This window comes from Dendropsophus ebraccatus, chromosome 2, assembly GCF_027789765.1.
Source record: "Dendropsophus ebraccatus isolate aDenEbr1 chromosome 2, aDenEbr1.pat, whole genome shotgun sequence".
Taxonomy (NCBI): Eukaryota; Metazoa; Chordata; class Amphibia; order Anura; family Hylidae; genus Dendropsophus; species Dendropsophus ebraccatus.
Window position 1 is genome coordinate 181,350,521 of NC_091455.1, and position 16,325 is coordinate 181,366,845.

Genomic DNA, 16,325 nt, shown 5'->3' on the forward strand with positions numbered 1-16,325 from the left:
CCAGGTATGTATGAAGTTTGTTTATTTATACTTAGAGCAAGGGCTGCACAGACATCGCTAATGATATAGATACAGCCCTTACTGCACAACTATAGAGCCGTGTAAAAGGTAAGCGAGCACTGATCTAGCAGATCGGCACTCGCTTATCCAGAATACTGGACTGTGTAATACAGCCCTTAGTTTTAGCTAGTTTTTTGGAAATGTAAAAGACTTACAGGGATTATCAAGGCTTAGAAAAATATGCATTTAGAAACAGCATCACCCTTGTCTCCAGTTTGGGGTTTGCAGCTTAGTTCCATTGAGGTGAATAGAGCTAAACTGTAATACCACACACAACCTGAGGACAGGGGTGGTGCTGTGTTTCCCAAAAAAATGTAGCCGTGTTTTCTCAAATCCTCCATAACATCTTTTTTTTTTTTTTTAAATAAAAAACAGTAATTTTTTACTGCTGAGTTCTGTTGAAATCCCATCAGTGCACACTTAGATTAAGTTTCCAGTCATGTAATTTTTTTGTATTTTAAATCCAATATGCCCGATCCTTCTCTTCTCTAACATCACGTATCATATCAGTGAAGAGTCAGCAGGTCCTGTAAAATACCTTGGTGCATCAGCCAAAATCCGAGCCAGCTCTGATACAAACCATTTACATTTAACCCCCTCAGATGTGGTACTTCCACCATGGTTCCCTGATTCTGGATGCCAGAGGTGTTTGTGACAGCAAATACAGACAATTCTGCGTTTTATGGTTTCCCGTTCCCGACCACCTCCAGCAGCTGCCAGCAGGCCAGAGGGTGGGGAGCCGTCCTCCCCAGATAGGAATTACACTTTAAAGGCCCTATTCCACCAACAGATCTGACGAAAGATTATCTGCCAAAAATATGAAGCCAAACCCAGGAACAGACTATAATCAGAGAACAGGTCATAAAGGAAAGACTGAGATTTCTCCTCTTTTCAAATCCACTCCTGGGTTTGGCTTCAAATCTTTGGCAGATAATCTGTCGTCAGATCTCTTGGTGGAATAGGGCCTTAAAAGGGTATGTGCACTCTACGGATAACATGGATAACTCCCCCCAACTTGACATGTCAATTCTTTGAGCGGACAGTGTAATCTGCCTGAGCATAGAATGGACCCTATGGGATTGGCTGAACCTCAAGCGGGGGGCACATGGCGGAATCCGCTGGAACTTATCCGCGTGGATTCCTTAGTGTGCACATACCCTAAAGGCTTAATAGCCCTATTTCACGGAACGATTATCGTTCATAGACTCGCTCCAACGACCGCTCGTTAACGAGCACTTAACGATTTTTTTAAGCGAACGATAACACATAATACGAGTGGGAACGTGAACGATATCTGTAGTGTAACGATTTTTTTGCGGTCGTTACATGGTTACATGGTTGTTTAAAACGTGGGGAAATGTAGGTAGACATTTCAAGAACGACTGAAAGATTTTTTATTCAACAAAATGATTATCGAATTATTGTTGAAAGACCAACGATTTTTTTTTGTTGTCGTTGTCGTTCGCTCGTTTACAGCTATTCCACAGAACGAATATCGTTAACAAACGGTCGTTTGAACGATTTTATGAACGATAATCGTTCAAAAACGCTCCGTGGAATAGGGCCTTTAGGCTAAATTTACACGGACTGATCCGCAGCGCATTTTTCACTGCCTCGGGGCAGCACACTGTTTGGCTGGGCAGGACGTGCACCCGGGAACCCCCAAAGCAAGCTGGATCGCGGAGCAGGTAATAAATGAGTTCCGGCCGGCCGTGGGTTACCAGGGCCGTCTCCCGACATACTCGCAGCGGGATGTCCACTGCGGATCATGCGAATTTGCTGCGAGAAATCCACTGCCTGAAAAACATTTTGGAGCAAGAAATCCACTGCGGATCCGTCCATGTGAATTTAGCCTGAAAAAAACATTTCTTTCAGACACAGCACCTCTCCTGATCTTAGTTTGGGGTTTGTAGCTCAGTTCCATCGAAATGAATGGATATTAATTGTAATACCACACACACACAACCAGAGGACAGGGGTGGCACTGTTTCAGCAAGAAAGTAGTTATGCGATAACCCCCTTAATGTTGAATACTTGCTCTATCCTCCTATCAGTTCATTTTAACTGGACCGCTATTGTGAGCTGTCATTGAAGCTGCTTTGACAACCACAACCTGTAAGAACCTTTCAGTGTTTTTTCCCCTCAGTGTCCCTATGCGCTAACACTGCCTTCTCCTACTGATATGGATTGAAACATACGGACACAAATAACTATGATCAGCATCAGTTACAGAGCGGCATAATACACAAGCCAATAGCCTTCATTCTAATCATCTTTACTCTCCCCGGGGTTTGCTCCAGAATAAACTCGATATACAAGCTTCATTCCGTGCCAATGTTTGATAGATCAATTTCACTATCATCTACGCTGCTGGAGTAACAGAGTTTAACAACCTCTGGCACGGAGCTCACATAGGACTTTAGTCTCCAGCCACTTTGCCTGTACAGACGGGTTGTGCCAGATTTGCTGAGGCCTTTCATTTACCCGTTTATATTGGTAAATTGCTTTAATAAATGTAATTACAGTACATGTCTAGAACCTGATGCAGGCCTGACACAATGGGGGAGAGCAACCAATCACAGCTCCTTTTATATTTTACCAGTACTGAAAGCTGAGCTGTGATTGGCTGCTGTGGGCAGTTTACACCAGGTGTATATTTACACCCTTTCTTAAATCTCCCCCTATGTGAACACAACATAGCAATACCCGTGGCCACAAATCTCATCTGGCCATGGGCAAAAACCACAGCAATTTGTAGTAAAAGGCAGGGTTCAAACTATGTATAACACCGGCCGTTCTGTGACCCGGCATGGTCACAGAACGGCCAGTGTTACTGAAGATCATCCTGGCTAATACTGCGGCGAGTTTGTATGTCTGCTGGCTGTGGCTGGAGCCGCACGCTCCATTGTGTGAACTAACATGTCTGTGTGGCCACTATTCAATGAATAGTGGCCGCAGAAAGCTGAGATGTCAGATGGAATCCCAGCCATAGCGTATACTATGTACGCCGGTCTTATATTAGGCCCCGCCCCCTTTTTCCAGGCAGGATACGCTAAGAGGCGCATACAGAGTAGGCATAAATCATGATAAATGAGGCCTGGGAGGAGGCCACGCCTCCTCCCCGCCTTATCACGCCCCCGCAAGCTCCGCCAGCCTACACATTGGGCAAGCGGGGCGTATGCCTTTGGCGTAATCTTCGTAAATCCCCCCCTATATGTATACGCTCTGGCCAGGATTCTTTTCGACATGTTTTGCCTTAATCACGGCCGTAGTTGCAAATTGATTTATGCAAAACATACGTTGTGTGAACATAACTTCGAAACAACGGTCGTTTTTATTAAAATAACAGTAATTATTTTCTGATAAATGATGGCCATCCACTAAACAGTGTGTGAACATAGGGTTAGATTTATCAGGAAGTAGTGGTGAGCAGGGACCAGGGGCTTCAGACTAGCAGCTGTGGGGCATCAGGGGTAGGTGAGTGTCACTTCTTTTTTGCTAAACATATCCACATCAGAGAACAGCATCGACAGCAATAAAATAATGGGCTCCACATGGATTCTCCTAGTGTACACTCACATAAGGTGGACATGATGCCAAGAGTTTTACAGTAGTAGCAAATTGAATAGGATTTGTAGAAGACTTGTTCACTTGTTGAAAAATAAATATGCAGGATATCCACATGGACACTGATGTGGGGCACATTTTAGGTTTGTAACGTCAATTTCTTCTGCTGATGAATCATTGCAGATTTTAAAATCCTCACTAAATACGCAGTGTTGCTCACTTTTCTGTGGAATTATTGCAATTGCTGATTTTAAATTTTCTAAATCCACTAGAGAAAATCCACAGCAGATCCACACCAATATGTATGTAGTTTGGTATAGACATTACTTTGTGGATTTACCAGGGGATTCAAGCTTATCTGCTACCTGATGCAAAAACTAACTCCCGCCCCATTAAAATTCATAAGTAAGGAGAGTTTGCATACAGAAAGCTGCAGCGTATACCAGTACCAGCAAAGTGTACTGTATACCGCTATATAAGATATACAGTTACAGACTGTCTTGCATTCTATATCTGTGTCCAGTGGTCATTTGCGGGTCATGGGGTCAAGATGATGCTAGATGTTTTTCGACCACTCTGCAATCTGCTGCCTGAGGCGAGATGATCATCTTGCCTCATGCCCCGTAGGGGGTCTTAGCAGTGAGACTGCCACCAATCAAAACTTTTGACATGTGACGTGTTAATTTTTTTTTTATGACAGTGCCCAGCAATTCTTCAGTGACCCTTAAGTTATAACCTAACTTCTCCTCACATAATACTGTCTATTATCAGTGCGGTGATGAAAACTATTTTGTTTTAGTCACACAGTCACTATAGAAACAAACTATATTTGCTGATCCTGTTACTCTGGTAAAACCCTGGACTCACGCCAACTTTTTCCTGTATTATTTTTTTTTCCTATATAGACACACCCGACCTCTCCTTAAAGATTTGTGATCATTGGAGGGATAAGAGGGAGGAAGAGGAAAAAAAAGTGATGTTTTGTAAAGAAATCCAGTAAGTAATAGCAGATGTGTTTTTCGACTAAGCCTTTCAGTTTGACTAAATTTATAAGCAGTGACAAAGAAGACTTCCTGGAACATTGCAGCTGATCTGAATGAGATGTGAGCGCGGATGTACTGTGTGAAAAGTTACAGGAGGTCAAACAGGAAATAATAGGCCACTGGTGCCATCTAGTGGTGCATACCATGTATTGCATAGCTCATCGACTCATTTCTTATAAAGGAGGATCTGGGGAAGGATTTCCATTTAACAGGAACCATCCAAATGTAATGGCTAAATGTCAGAAATCACTCAGATTGATAACTAATATTTAAGTTATCATAGCTTCAGATTATGCTGGTTTTGCACATGGCATTAAAAAAAAAAAAAATAAAAACTACCACTGCGGTTTTTGTGCCAAAGCCAGAAGCGGATTCAAATGGGATGGATAAAATAAAGGGAGGACTTGTATTTCTCTTTTATTTAGGATCGACTTATGGTTTTGGCACAAAAACTGCAGTGTCAATTTTCAAAAAAACTGCCATGTGTGAACCCAGTCACATAGCTTTGTGCTGAAGTGGCAATACATGGGATTCAAATAGCTCCAAAGGCAGAATTAATCCATACACCACCCCATAAGACCTGGAGTAGGTACAGCACAGTAACAGTTTTGCCTGGAATGCCCCTTTAAGTTGCATAAAATAATGTCCAGATGGTTAGGAGCCACACAGAAGAACAATGGTGGCCACAGGTTGTGTACCAAAGTATAAACTTTGAATAATTTTAATTACAAGAACAATAACTGCAGTGTCTCTCTGTAGAGCCTGAGACTGGGAATACTGTAATTACCAGAGGGCATAGTTTAGACTACAGCAGTATTCACACTTCCCGCAAAGTTTTCCATGCTTGCGGATCCGCAGTCACGGATCAACTTATTGCCCATTGATTTCTATCATGCTATTCACACACTCCACTTTTTCATTGATACGCAATTCACTCTGTGAAAAAACTGGACATGCCCTAAGGCAGATAGTGATTGCGGTACGGATCAGCCAATAGAAGTCTATGGGATCTGCGTTTTTTTGCATCAGATCACATCTAAGCAAACTAGTTAATTTTTTTTTTTTAACCATTTTTTTGCGGATGCACTATGGATGCATTTACAGACCATTTTTCATGAATCACGAAGAACAAATAGCGGACCTATATGCAGACCTGAAAAACCATTAAATGTGTGAATGAGGCCTAAAGGAACAGGGGTCACTATTCACCTGGAAAAGTTTTCAGGACCCTCTTATTTCCTCTCTACAACTGCACCCCAGTGGAGGACTTCAACTAGGCTTACAGGGATCCTGGTATTCTTCCATTAAAGGGGTACTCCGGGCCGGGGGGTATTTTGGAGGATTGCCGGGGAGGGGGTGGAAATTGAAGTCGGAGGTCACTTAACTCCACCATTCCAGCGCCGATGCCCGGATCGCGACACCCGGTACTCCCGTCCCGCGGCCACTTCCTGGTCAGAGCTACCGCATGAGACGTGACGTCTCAAGGCAGCTCTGCCAATCAGTGGCCGTAGCGGGGTCCAGCTTTGGCCACTGAATGGCAGAGCTGCCTTGAGACGTCACGTCTCATGCAGCAGCTCTGACACAGAAAGGATCTGTTCACACAATGTTGAAATTGAGTGTATGGCCGTCATTTAGGGTACAAACCCACTTGACGTATTTGCTGCGTGAATCAGTCTTAAAAATAAGCAGGCAAAACGCAGGTTGGCTTTATACGATTGTTCTGCGTTAAAATACGCAATTGCGTATTTTTGAAGTGTGAAGCTTGTTGTTAGTAAAGCATCAGTTGTTAACAACCTGTGCGAAAAACGCATGTAGCTTCACGCTTCAAAAATACGCAATTGCGTATTTTAACGCAGAACAATTGTATAAAGCAAACCTGCGTTTTGCCTGCTTATTTTTAAGACTGATTCACGCAGCAAATACGTCAAGTGGGTTTGTACCCTTAATAGCAAATATTTGCTGTTATTTTAAAACAACGGCTGTTATATTGAAATAATGGCAGTTATTTACTGTTATATGGCGGCCATCCACTCAATTTCACCATTGTGTGGACAGATCCTTTCTGTGTTTTTAATCCACTCCTGGTGTTGGTTGCAATATGAGGACCACAATACTGACTGAAATATACGTAGTGTGAACCCAGCCCCAAGATGCATATACCTTCACAAGTATATGATTAACACCTTCTGTCTGATATTATGTCTCCAAAACAGTCCTGACCCATTGAGACCTGGATTCCACAAGACCTCTGAAGGCGACTTGTAGTATCTGGCAATAAGACATTAGCATCAGATACTTTAAAGTGTTAGTTTATAGTTGTATTCCCATCTCAACTGATATAGTTATATTTGCAGGACTCATCAAGTTAAATATTATTGCAAATAAATGTATTTAGCAAACTTGTCTCCTTCTTCTGATATACCCCCTCTTTCCATCCGATTGTCTAGGTTACCGATTACCACTTTGCTCTAAAAGCAGCGGTCTGGCTGGTATATATATCGCTATAGTATATATATTTATATATATATTATACATTATAAATACACTATTGGGGAGATTTATTAAACATGGTGTAAAGTGAAACTGGCTCAATTGCCCCTAGCAACCAATCAGATTCCACCTTTCATTTTCCAAAGAGTCTGTGAGGATTGAAAATTGGAATCTGATTGGTTGCTAGGGGTAACTGAGCCAGTTTCACTTTACGCCATGTCCCCCTATATTTCTATACATCTATATATACTCCAGCCAGACCACTGCTTTTAGAGCAGAGTGGTGGTTGGTATCCTACATAATAAGCTGTTCTGAGGAGAAGTTAGAGTCAGCCCTAGAAGTTGGAATCAGCCCTAGGGAGTCCTGGAAACATGGTTACAGCCTATGGCCTATGGATGTATCCATGTTTTTCTGGCAGCCCTCGAGCCACATCCTACCTCTACAGCCACGGGGAGCCAAATGTTTGGTCATCACTAGTCCTGAGACCTGCTCTGATCATGCACGTGGCACCAAGCTTCACTTCATGGCCATCCAACCAATCCAGCTGATGCCAGGAGCCTGTTTTCTGTAATGGGTCAGATTGGGAAGGTTGCTTGGGAGGGAAGTGTGTAACTGTAAGCCGTGTACCGAGGTGGGCTCCCCAGAATACAGCGAAGTCAAGAGCGAGAGAGACGACTCCAACACCAAGTTAACCCAAATTGTAATTTTACTGAAATGCACCAATACTAGTACTACAGGTACCAATAACCCCCAAACCATCACAATAATACAATAATAACAATAATACAACAACTAGTGGAGACCCCTGTGCTACATAGCTTGTCGCCACACTTTATCTAATCCAGATGTTCTCACAACAGCTTTTACCTATTAGCAGTCTCAGATAGATTGGACGCTATTTACCTCTTAATACCCTCACAAGACAGGAACAATTGTGTATGGATGCGTTACTCAGGCGCACTCGCGGTGTAGCACAGCGGTTTACAATCTTAACAATAAATCTAAAACCACAATTTGACAATAAGACAACAATCGGCCGAAAATATTGTCAGACAGGCAATGCTGTGGTAAATGAGTCCCACACGTGTGTTCTGTGTGGCTTGTGGCCTAATACGAACAAGAAACCTAACTAACTAACTACTTGTAGGCAGTGACTCAGTCTCTCATACGTTGGCGTGCACGCTACTGTCTCACTGTGTCCAGATGAAAAGCTCCTCTGCCAACATCCAGTCCCACGATGGCGACCACTGTTCACAGCAGCACGATCCAACTCACAGAGGATCCAATCGCCAGCAACAACAGCTGATCTCCAACGCAACTAGAAGTCCCAGCAAACCGATTCCCAGCTTGGATGGATCAGGATTTTTACCAACAGCTCTCAGGGAAAAATGGCCGCTCTCTCCTTGACAACCAAAAGACCGTTAGTGATGTCACAGACATGTGACCAGTCACTTATACTTAATGTTAATTCTCAACAGTGGCATCTTGTGGCCAAAATAAAGAATTGTAGGTACAGTTACAATGACATCTCTTACATGCCACCCCACTAGAGGTTGGTGTCCTCGCCAACCCTCCCCATACAAACTCGTCTTGCGCATAGCGCTGTGGGGGCACACCAGCATTACACCTGGGAGTTCTACGTGGGGTTATAGACTCAGGGGTATCAGGAGTGTCAGGCAATCTCTCTGAGGGAGGGGCCGCTGACTGTGTAACCCTCTCCCTGGGTGGCAGACTTGCTACAGTTGGAACCTCTGTGGGGGTTGGGACAGGAGCTGTCCACCATTCCTCATCTATGGGGGGTTCTACCGCAGTCTGAACAGTGACAGGCAACTCCTCTACTATTACAGGCTCCTCAAAAGTACAGCACCTCAGCATATTACGGTGCAAGTTCCTTGAGGGTCCACCGGTCCCCACTGGCTCCACCTCATAGACCGGGATGGCGGGGTCTACCCTCCTCTTCACCACATATGGGACTGCCTCCCACCGCCCATCCAACTTCCCAGATGGTCTTTTGGCCCTAACCATCACTCGGTCGCCCGGGACAAATCCACCTCTTTGCACTGGTCTCGGGTTGGGGTGTACTACTTGTCTCAGGCGTTCCCCTACAACCTTGTGCACTGCTCTGAGTCGGCGGCGAAGCTCTTGCGCCCATGCAGTAGAACTTCTTGGAGGTGGACCCATCGGATCAGGCATGTGAAGGTCCTCGATCTCCTGACCCGCCCTCCCAAACATAAGCATATGTGGGGAGTAACCGGTGGTGCTGTGTACCCTGTTATTGTAAGCCCACATCAATTCAGGTAAGTACTCTGGCCAGCGGGCCTTCTGAGTATCCTCCAAGGTTCGCAGCATCTGAAGCAGGGTGCGGTTGAATCGCTCACACACTCCATTCCCCTGAGGGTGATATGGGGTGGTGCGTGAACGTTCAATCCCGTACAGCTGATACAGTTCACTGATCAATGTCCCCTGAAAACATGCCCCCTGATCTGAATGAATCCTTCGTGGACATCCAAACACATGTATAAAATGTTTACAGACTGCCTCGGCGGCAGACTCTGCCGTCTGGTCTCGAGTAGGCACCGCTACTGCATATTTTGTGAAATGATCTGTCATGACCAGGCAGTATGAATGACCTGAGGCGGAATACCCAATATGTACATAATCAATCATAAGGACCTCAAGTGGTGCAGATGTCTGGATGGTCTGAACAGGAGCCCGTTGCTCAACACTCTTATTTAACCCACAGGACCGACACTTAAGGCAGGCCACGGCCACCATATCTCCCAAACCGGGGCAATATACCAATCGCTGGAGCCACTTGTATGTTTTATCACTCCCAAAGTGAGCCCCCCGTTCGTGGGCTTCCCGGGCGGCCTCTGGTCCCAATGACATGGGAATGACAATCTGTTGCCGAAACTGCAGTTCAGACTGTAGGTATGTGGTCCGGCACAAGAGCCCCTGGATAATACTCAGCTTATCCCACTGTCTCAACAGCTTCTGACCCTCTGAAGTTAGTTGGGCCCGTTCTTCCGGTCGAGGCCAGACCCTGTCCCGGACCCACTCCTTTACTTTTCGCAGATCTGGGCAGTCACCTTGGACCCTCTCCCAGTCCGCCAATGTCTTTCCCAACACCATTGCCATTCCGGACACCACCCCACTTGAATGTGCCACATCCCGGAACATGGGCAATCGACCTAGGTTGGGAGTTTCGGTGTCCTCAAGCTCATCGTCAACACTCACAATGGGCAGTTCCACTGGAACCCGGGAGAGCGCATCAGCGTTGCCATTCTCCCTCCCTGAGCGGAACTTAATGCGATACTGATACTTAGAGAGGCGAGCCATCCATCTCTGTTCGAGGGCTCCAAGCTTGGCGTTCTCCAGGTGTGCCAACGGGTTGTTATCTGTCATCACAGTGACCTCTGCACCTGTCAGATACTCAGCAAACCTTTCAGTCATGGCCCACACCAGCGCCAACAGCTCCAGCTTAAAGGAGCTATAGTTGTCAGGGTTGCGCTCCGTCTCTCTCAAAGACCGACTGGCATAGGCAATTACTCGCTCACGTCCATCCTGGACTTGGGACAGCACGGCCCCTAGACCATGTAGGCTCCCATCAGTATACAGCAGGAATGGGGTATCAAACCGTGCATAAGCCAAAATGGGAGCACTGGTCAGCGCCTCCTTCACCGCTTCAAAGGCCTCCTGCTGCCGTGGTCCCCACTTGATGGGCCGATTCTTCGGGCCTCCCGCTGTGCCCCTTACCAGCTCGTTTAATGGACCTGTCAAATGAGCGAATCGCGGTATGAACCTCCGGTAGTAACCAGCCAGTCCCACGAATGCCTGCACCTCTCGTAGTGTTCGTGGCTGAGGCCACTTCTGAACAGCCTCCACCTTTACGGGGGCTGGCTGTACCCCTTCTGAAGTGATCACATGCCCCAAGTATTCTATCCGCTGCTGGAACAACTGACACTTCTTGGGCTTGATCTTGAGCCCGTGGTCCCGCAGCCGCCCCAGGACCTGCCGCAGTTTTTGGAGATGATCCTCAAAGGAGTTCCCAAACACCACCACATCGTCCAGATATATCAGCACTGATTCAAAATTGAGGTCCCCCAAACAGTGTTCCATCAGCCGCTGGAAGGTCCCTGGGGCATTGGTTAAACCAAATGGCATCCGATTGAACTCGTAAAGTCCCATAGGTAGGATGAAGGCCGTCTTTGCCTTGTCTTTTTCGGCCACCGGTACCTGCCAATAGCCACTGGCCAGGTCAAGGGTCGAGAAGAACTTTGCATGACTCAGGGCAGACAGCGACTCTTCAATCCGCGGCAGAGGGTAGGCATCTCGTATAGTCTGAGCATTCAGTTTACGGTAATCCACGCAAAACCTAAGGCTTCCATCTTTTTTCCGCACTAATACTACAGGTGCAGCCCAGGGACTCTGGCTCTCTTGAACCACCCGATTGTCCAACATGCTGGCCACCATTTCTTTCACCTCCTGGTACATCTTTGGCGGGATCTGCCGGTACCGTTCCCGGATAGGCGCAGCATCGCCAGTAGGGATTTCGTGCTCAATGCCGGAAGCACAACCAAAGTCTTCGTCATGCCTTGAGAACGCCTCCTGAAATTCCCAAAGGGTATCATCCAACAACTGTTGTTGTCCCGGAGTCAGAGTCTTGCAGTCTACTCCCATAAGGGCCATGATCACTCGGCCGTTCCACTCCGCAGTTGGGGACTCCCTTTGTTGAACCTCCACAGCATAGGTCCAGGCCAACCCCTCATCCGTCTGTAGCGTAAAACTCTTGCGTCGGATGATATCACCCTGGGGTACATAGACATCGGCCAGTAGGGTAGTCCCAGGAACGGTCAACTGACTGTCCATGACATTGAGACATCGTACAGGTACGCATCCATTCTTCACAGTGGCGAGAGCCCGGGCTATCAATGGGCGGGTTGAAGACTCTCCCTGAGTGGCGGGTTCAATCAGGACCTCCAACCCGTTCAGTTGTTGACCAGATCTCACCGGGAGCATCAGTATTTGTTCTTGTTGAGGCGGGATTTTTATCGGAGACTTCAGTGGCACCTTCACGTGACCTACAGGCCATCTGGACATGAGGCTCTTTTGCAAACTGCAGCTCCTCACCACTTGTTGTAGGACTTTCTGGGTTGGTCGATGTGTGGTGGCCCGTTGCCAATACCTTGGTCCCTCCTTAGCATAGAGGTGGTGATCCAAGTCTCTCAACACATTCATGCCCAGCGTCACGTCCATTCCTTTCCGGGATGAATGGTCCACAAGCACAACCCCCTTCGTTCCAATATCTTGCCCAAACAATCGGACCCGCATCCAGACGATTCCACGCACATCCAGTTCACTGTTGTTAGCAGCTGTGAGTCGGATGACACTTCCATCCTCTGGCTCCATCATGTGCCCAAAATGCCTTTCAAAGAATTCCAGTGGCATAAGGGTGCACTCCGACCCAGTGTCAACCAAACATCGTACTCTCTGGCCTTCCAACTCAGCTTCCATAACAGGGCTACTGGCATATAAATTGTGTTCTTCATGCCTGGGGCTTAGAGTCTGACAAACCGCTGCAGGATGCCCCATTACTGCAGCCGTTTGGGAGTTTAAACCTGGCTCTGTTCCTATCCGTACAGGGCACTCTCTAGCAATATGGCCATACTGTCGACAGGCCCAACAGAGGGGTTCTCTAGATTGCCGCACGCCAGATGGGCCCCTCCCTGAGGGACCACGCACTTGAGTTATCTGGGATGGAGTGACACGGGACACCTGTGTTGTGTCCAGAGGCCGGTGCGGGTCCGCCTTCATCTGAGCCACCTCCAACCGAAGTTCTCTCAACTCTGCCCGCATAGCCTGGACCACCTCCTTTAAAGACTCAGAGTCTTCAGGCCCTAAGCGATTCTCAGTTGCTTGGGTACCATTTACGGCTTTCACAGTCACCACTGTGGATTCTTCTTCCCTCTCCACAGCAGCTAAGTAAACACAATAAAATGTCACATCAGCTGTAGTCTGAATCATTTCCTGTAACTTGTCCTGTAAGAACCTGTTGGACAGTCCCGCTATGAACTGGTCTCGTAATAGCCTGTCCACCTCTCTGAAGGCCCCCATAGCTCCTGGGTCTCGTCTCTGGATCTCATTCAACATCTCTTGCAGGGCATTAGAATACTGCATCAAGGTCTCGCCCTCTCGCTGCGGTCGGTTGAAGAAGCGGCTTCGCAACTGTACTACTTTAGCCCGGCCCCCTTGGGTCCCCTCCAGGAGGGAAAATATTTTTTTCAATGTGTCTCTCTCAGATTCGGGCCGTAACATCACTGCCCGCCTAACGTCACCCTCTAAGGCCCCCACCGCCACCTCTGCCTGCAGCTCTGGGACCAAGTTACACATTTTGACTACACTACGCACTCTCTCAGTCCAATCTTGCAACGTCATGTTGTTCCCATCAAACTTAGGCAGATGTTGCAATAGTGCCCCCAAAGGAACGTATCCTACTGGGGCACCCTGAAGTGCCGCGTCTCTGTCCATGACGGTCGCTGTATCCTGCCGACTACGCCAAGTTGTAAGCCGTGTACCGAGGTGGGCTCCCCAGAATACAGCGAAGTCAAGAGCGAGAGAGACGACTCCAACACCAAGTTAACCCAAATTGTAATTTTACTGAAATGCACCAATACTAGTACTACAGGTACCAATAACCCCCAAACCATCACAATAATACAATAATAACAATAATACAACAACTAGTGGAGACCCCTGTGCTACATAGCTTGTCGCCACACTTTATCTAATCCAGATGTTCTCACAACAGCTTTTACCTATTAGCAGTCTCAGATAGATTGGACGCTATTTACCTCTTAATACCCTCACAAGACAGGAACAATTGTGTATGGATGCGTTACTCAGGCGCACTCGCGGTGTAGCACAGCGGTTTACAATCTTAACAATAAATCTAAAACCACAATTTGACAATAAGACAACAATCGGCCGAAAATATTGTCAGACAGGCAATGCTGTGGTAAATGAGTCCCACACGTGTGTTCTGTGTGGCTTGTGGCCTAATACGAACAAGAAACCTAACTAACTAACTACTTGTAGGCAGTGACTCAGTCTCTCATACGTTGGCGTGCACGCTACTGTCTCACTGTGTCCAGATGAAAAGCTCCTCTGCCAACATCCAGTCCCACGATGGCGACCACTGTTCACAGCAGCACGATCCAACTCACAGAGGATCCAATCGCCAGCAACAACAGCTGATCTCCAACGCAACTAGAAGTCCCAGCAAACCGATTCCCAGCTTGGATGGATCAGGATTTTTACCAACAGCTCTCAGGGAAAAATGGCCGCTCTCTCCTTGACAACCAAAAGACCGTTAGTGATGTCACAGACATGTGACCAGTCACTTATACTTAATGTTAATTCTCAACAGTGGCATCTTGTGGCCAAAATAAAGAATTGTAGGTACAGTTACAATGACATCTCTTACATAACTGTGCACTTTACCTGGTTATAACTAACAATTACAATGGGTCTTAGGACTGAAACCCTATCTAAACTTTTAACATCTCTGGCCTCCATGGAGTTTCCTATCACATGATGCTTGGGCATTATCCTGTTAAAAGAGGCCACTGCCATTGGAGACTATCACAGCCATGAAGGGATGTACAGTGTTAAGGTAGGACAAACATGTCAAAGTAACATGCAATGTGATGGACACAAGGTGGTATTATGGGCTGATCACAGGCTTGGATATGTAACCTGTATACTACATTTAAAGGTTTTCCAAGCAATCTTCAGTGCTACAGAGTGTCCCATTGTTCTCAGGATAATTGAATGTAGTTTAGAGTCCAACTCAATGAATTCTTGCTTTGGAGCAGATTTACAGCAATGACACCCACTATGGCATCCTGGCCTATTAATTACATACGTGCCTCGCTATAACCCCCGTGGCTCTTTCATCTCACAGTTCACCTGAACAATAAGGTTAATTCAGTGTTATTAATAGAACAGCTGGTGCCAGGTTTTCTTCTCTTTTGTGTTCGGTTGGTGGAGCTGAAAGCTTCACGTGAGCTTGGAGCATATAAAGATATACTGTATAGCACAGCAGGAAGCACTTCACTTTCTGGAGATGGAGATCAAAAAGATGGTGAAGTGCAAGTCTATGCCAGAAAGAGTAGAATCTGTATCTATAATGTGAAGCTAGTGGGAATAAGTAACTATAGGGGACTATAGTCACACTTGATCTGGGGATCTGGGTGACCCCTCTGAGGTTTTCAATGTGATTTTGATATTTAATATACACACAACCCCATGGAAGCCAACTACACTATATGAATACTGTCTGTATACACAATTCCAGTGACAGCACCCCCACATGTCATAGTGCCAACGTGTAGCTTTCCCACCTTTTCCAAGCCCCAGGGCTGACCACCTGGAAGAGCACACACACAGACCTCTCGAGCTTCAGGCGCTCAGACTTAGTGACATCTGAGACGTAGAAAACCTGAAGCATCTGTACATCAGATGTTCTGTCCGCACAGCTGTAGTTTTGTAGAACAAAAGGTGGCACTAAGGCTAGGTTCACACCGTGTGTAGCAGGATCCGCTTAACATAAGTTCAGGGATAAGTCCCAATGCACATGTTAAACAGATCCAAAGACCCATATGCCCACTGGAGGCCAACAGCGTCTCATTTTGGCCGCTCTTCAGGGTGTATGCAGCTGGATGGAAAAACATGGACCCCCAACCTATTGTGTTTAGTAGCTTGCAGCAACAGGATGCATACTTCACAGTAGTATGGCACCAAATGGTGTCCATCATAAGCATACATTAGACACACACATCACGGACTACTCCCCAACATGTATGCCTAGGGACACTGCAGAACACAGTATTCAGCTAGCCTTTTACATGGGCCAATTATCGGCATGGAGCATTGCTAGAAAAACATTCAGACAATATTTGGCTTATGCAAAAGTGTCAGTGATCAGCCGAAGAGTGGGAAAACATCCCATCCTCAGCTGATCGCATCTTTTTAGCAGGCCTTAAAGGAGAAGTCCAGTGATTTAAAAAAATTGACAGCTGGCAGGGGCAGGTGGAAACATAATAAACAACTACTACATACCCAACCCAGCTGATGGATTGCCTACTCAGCCAATCAGTGACTGCA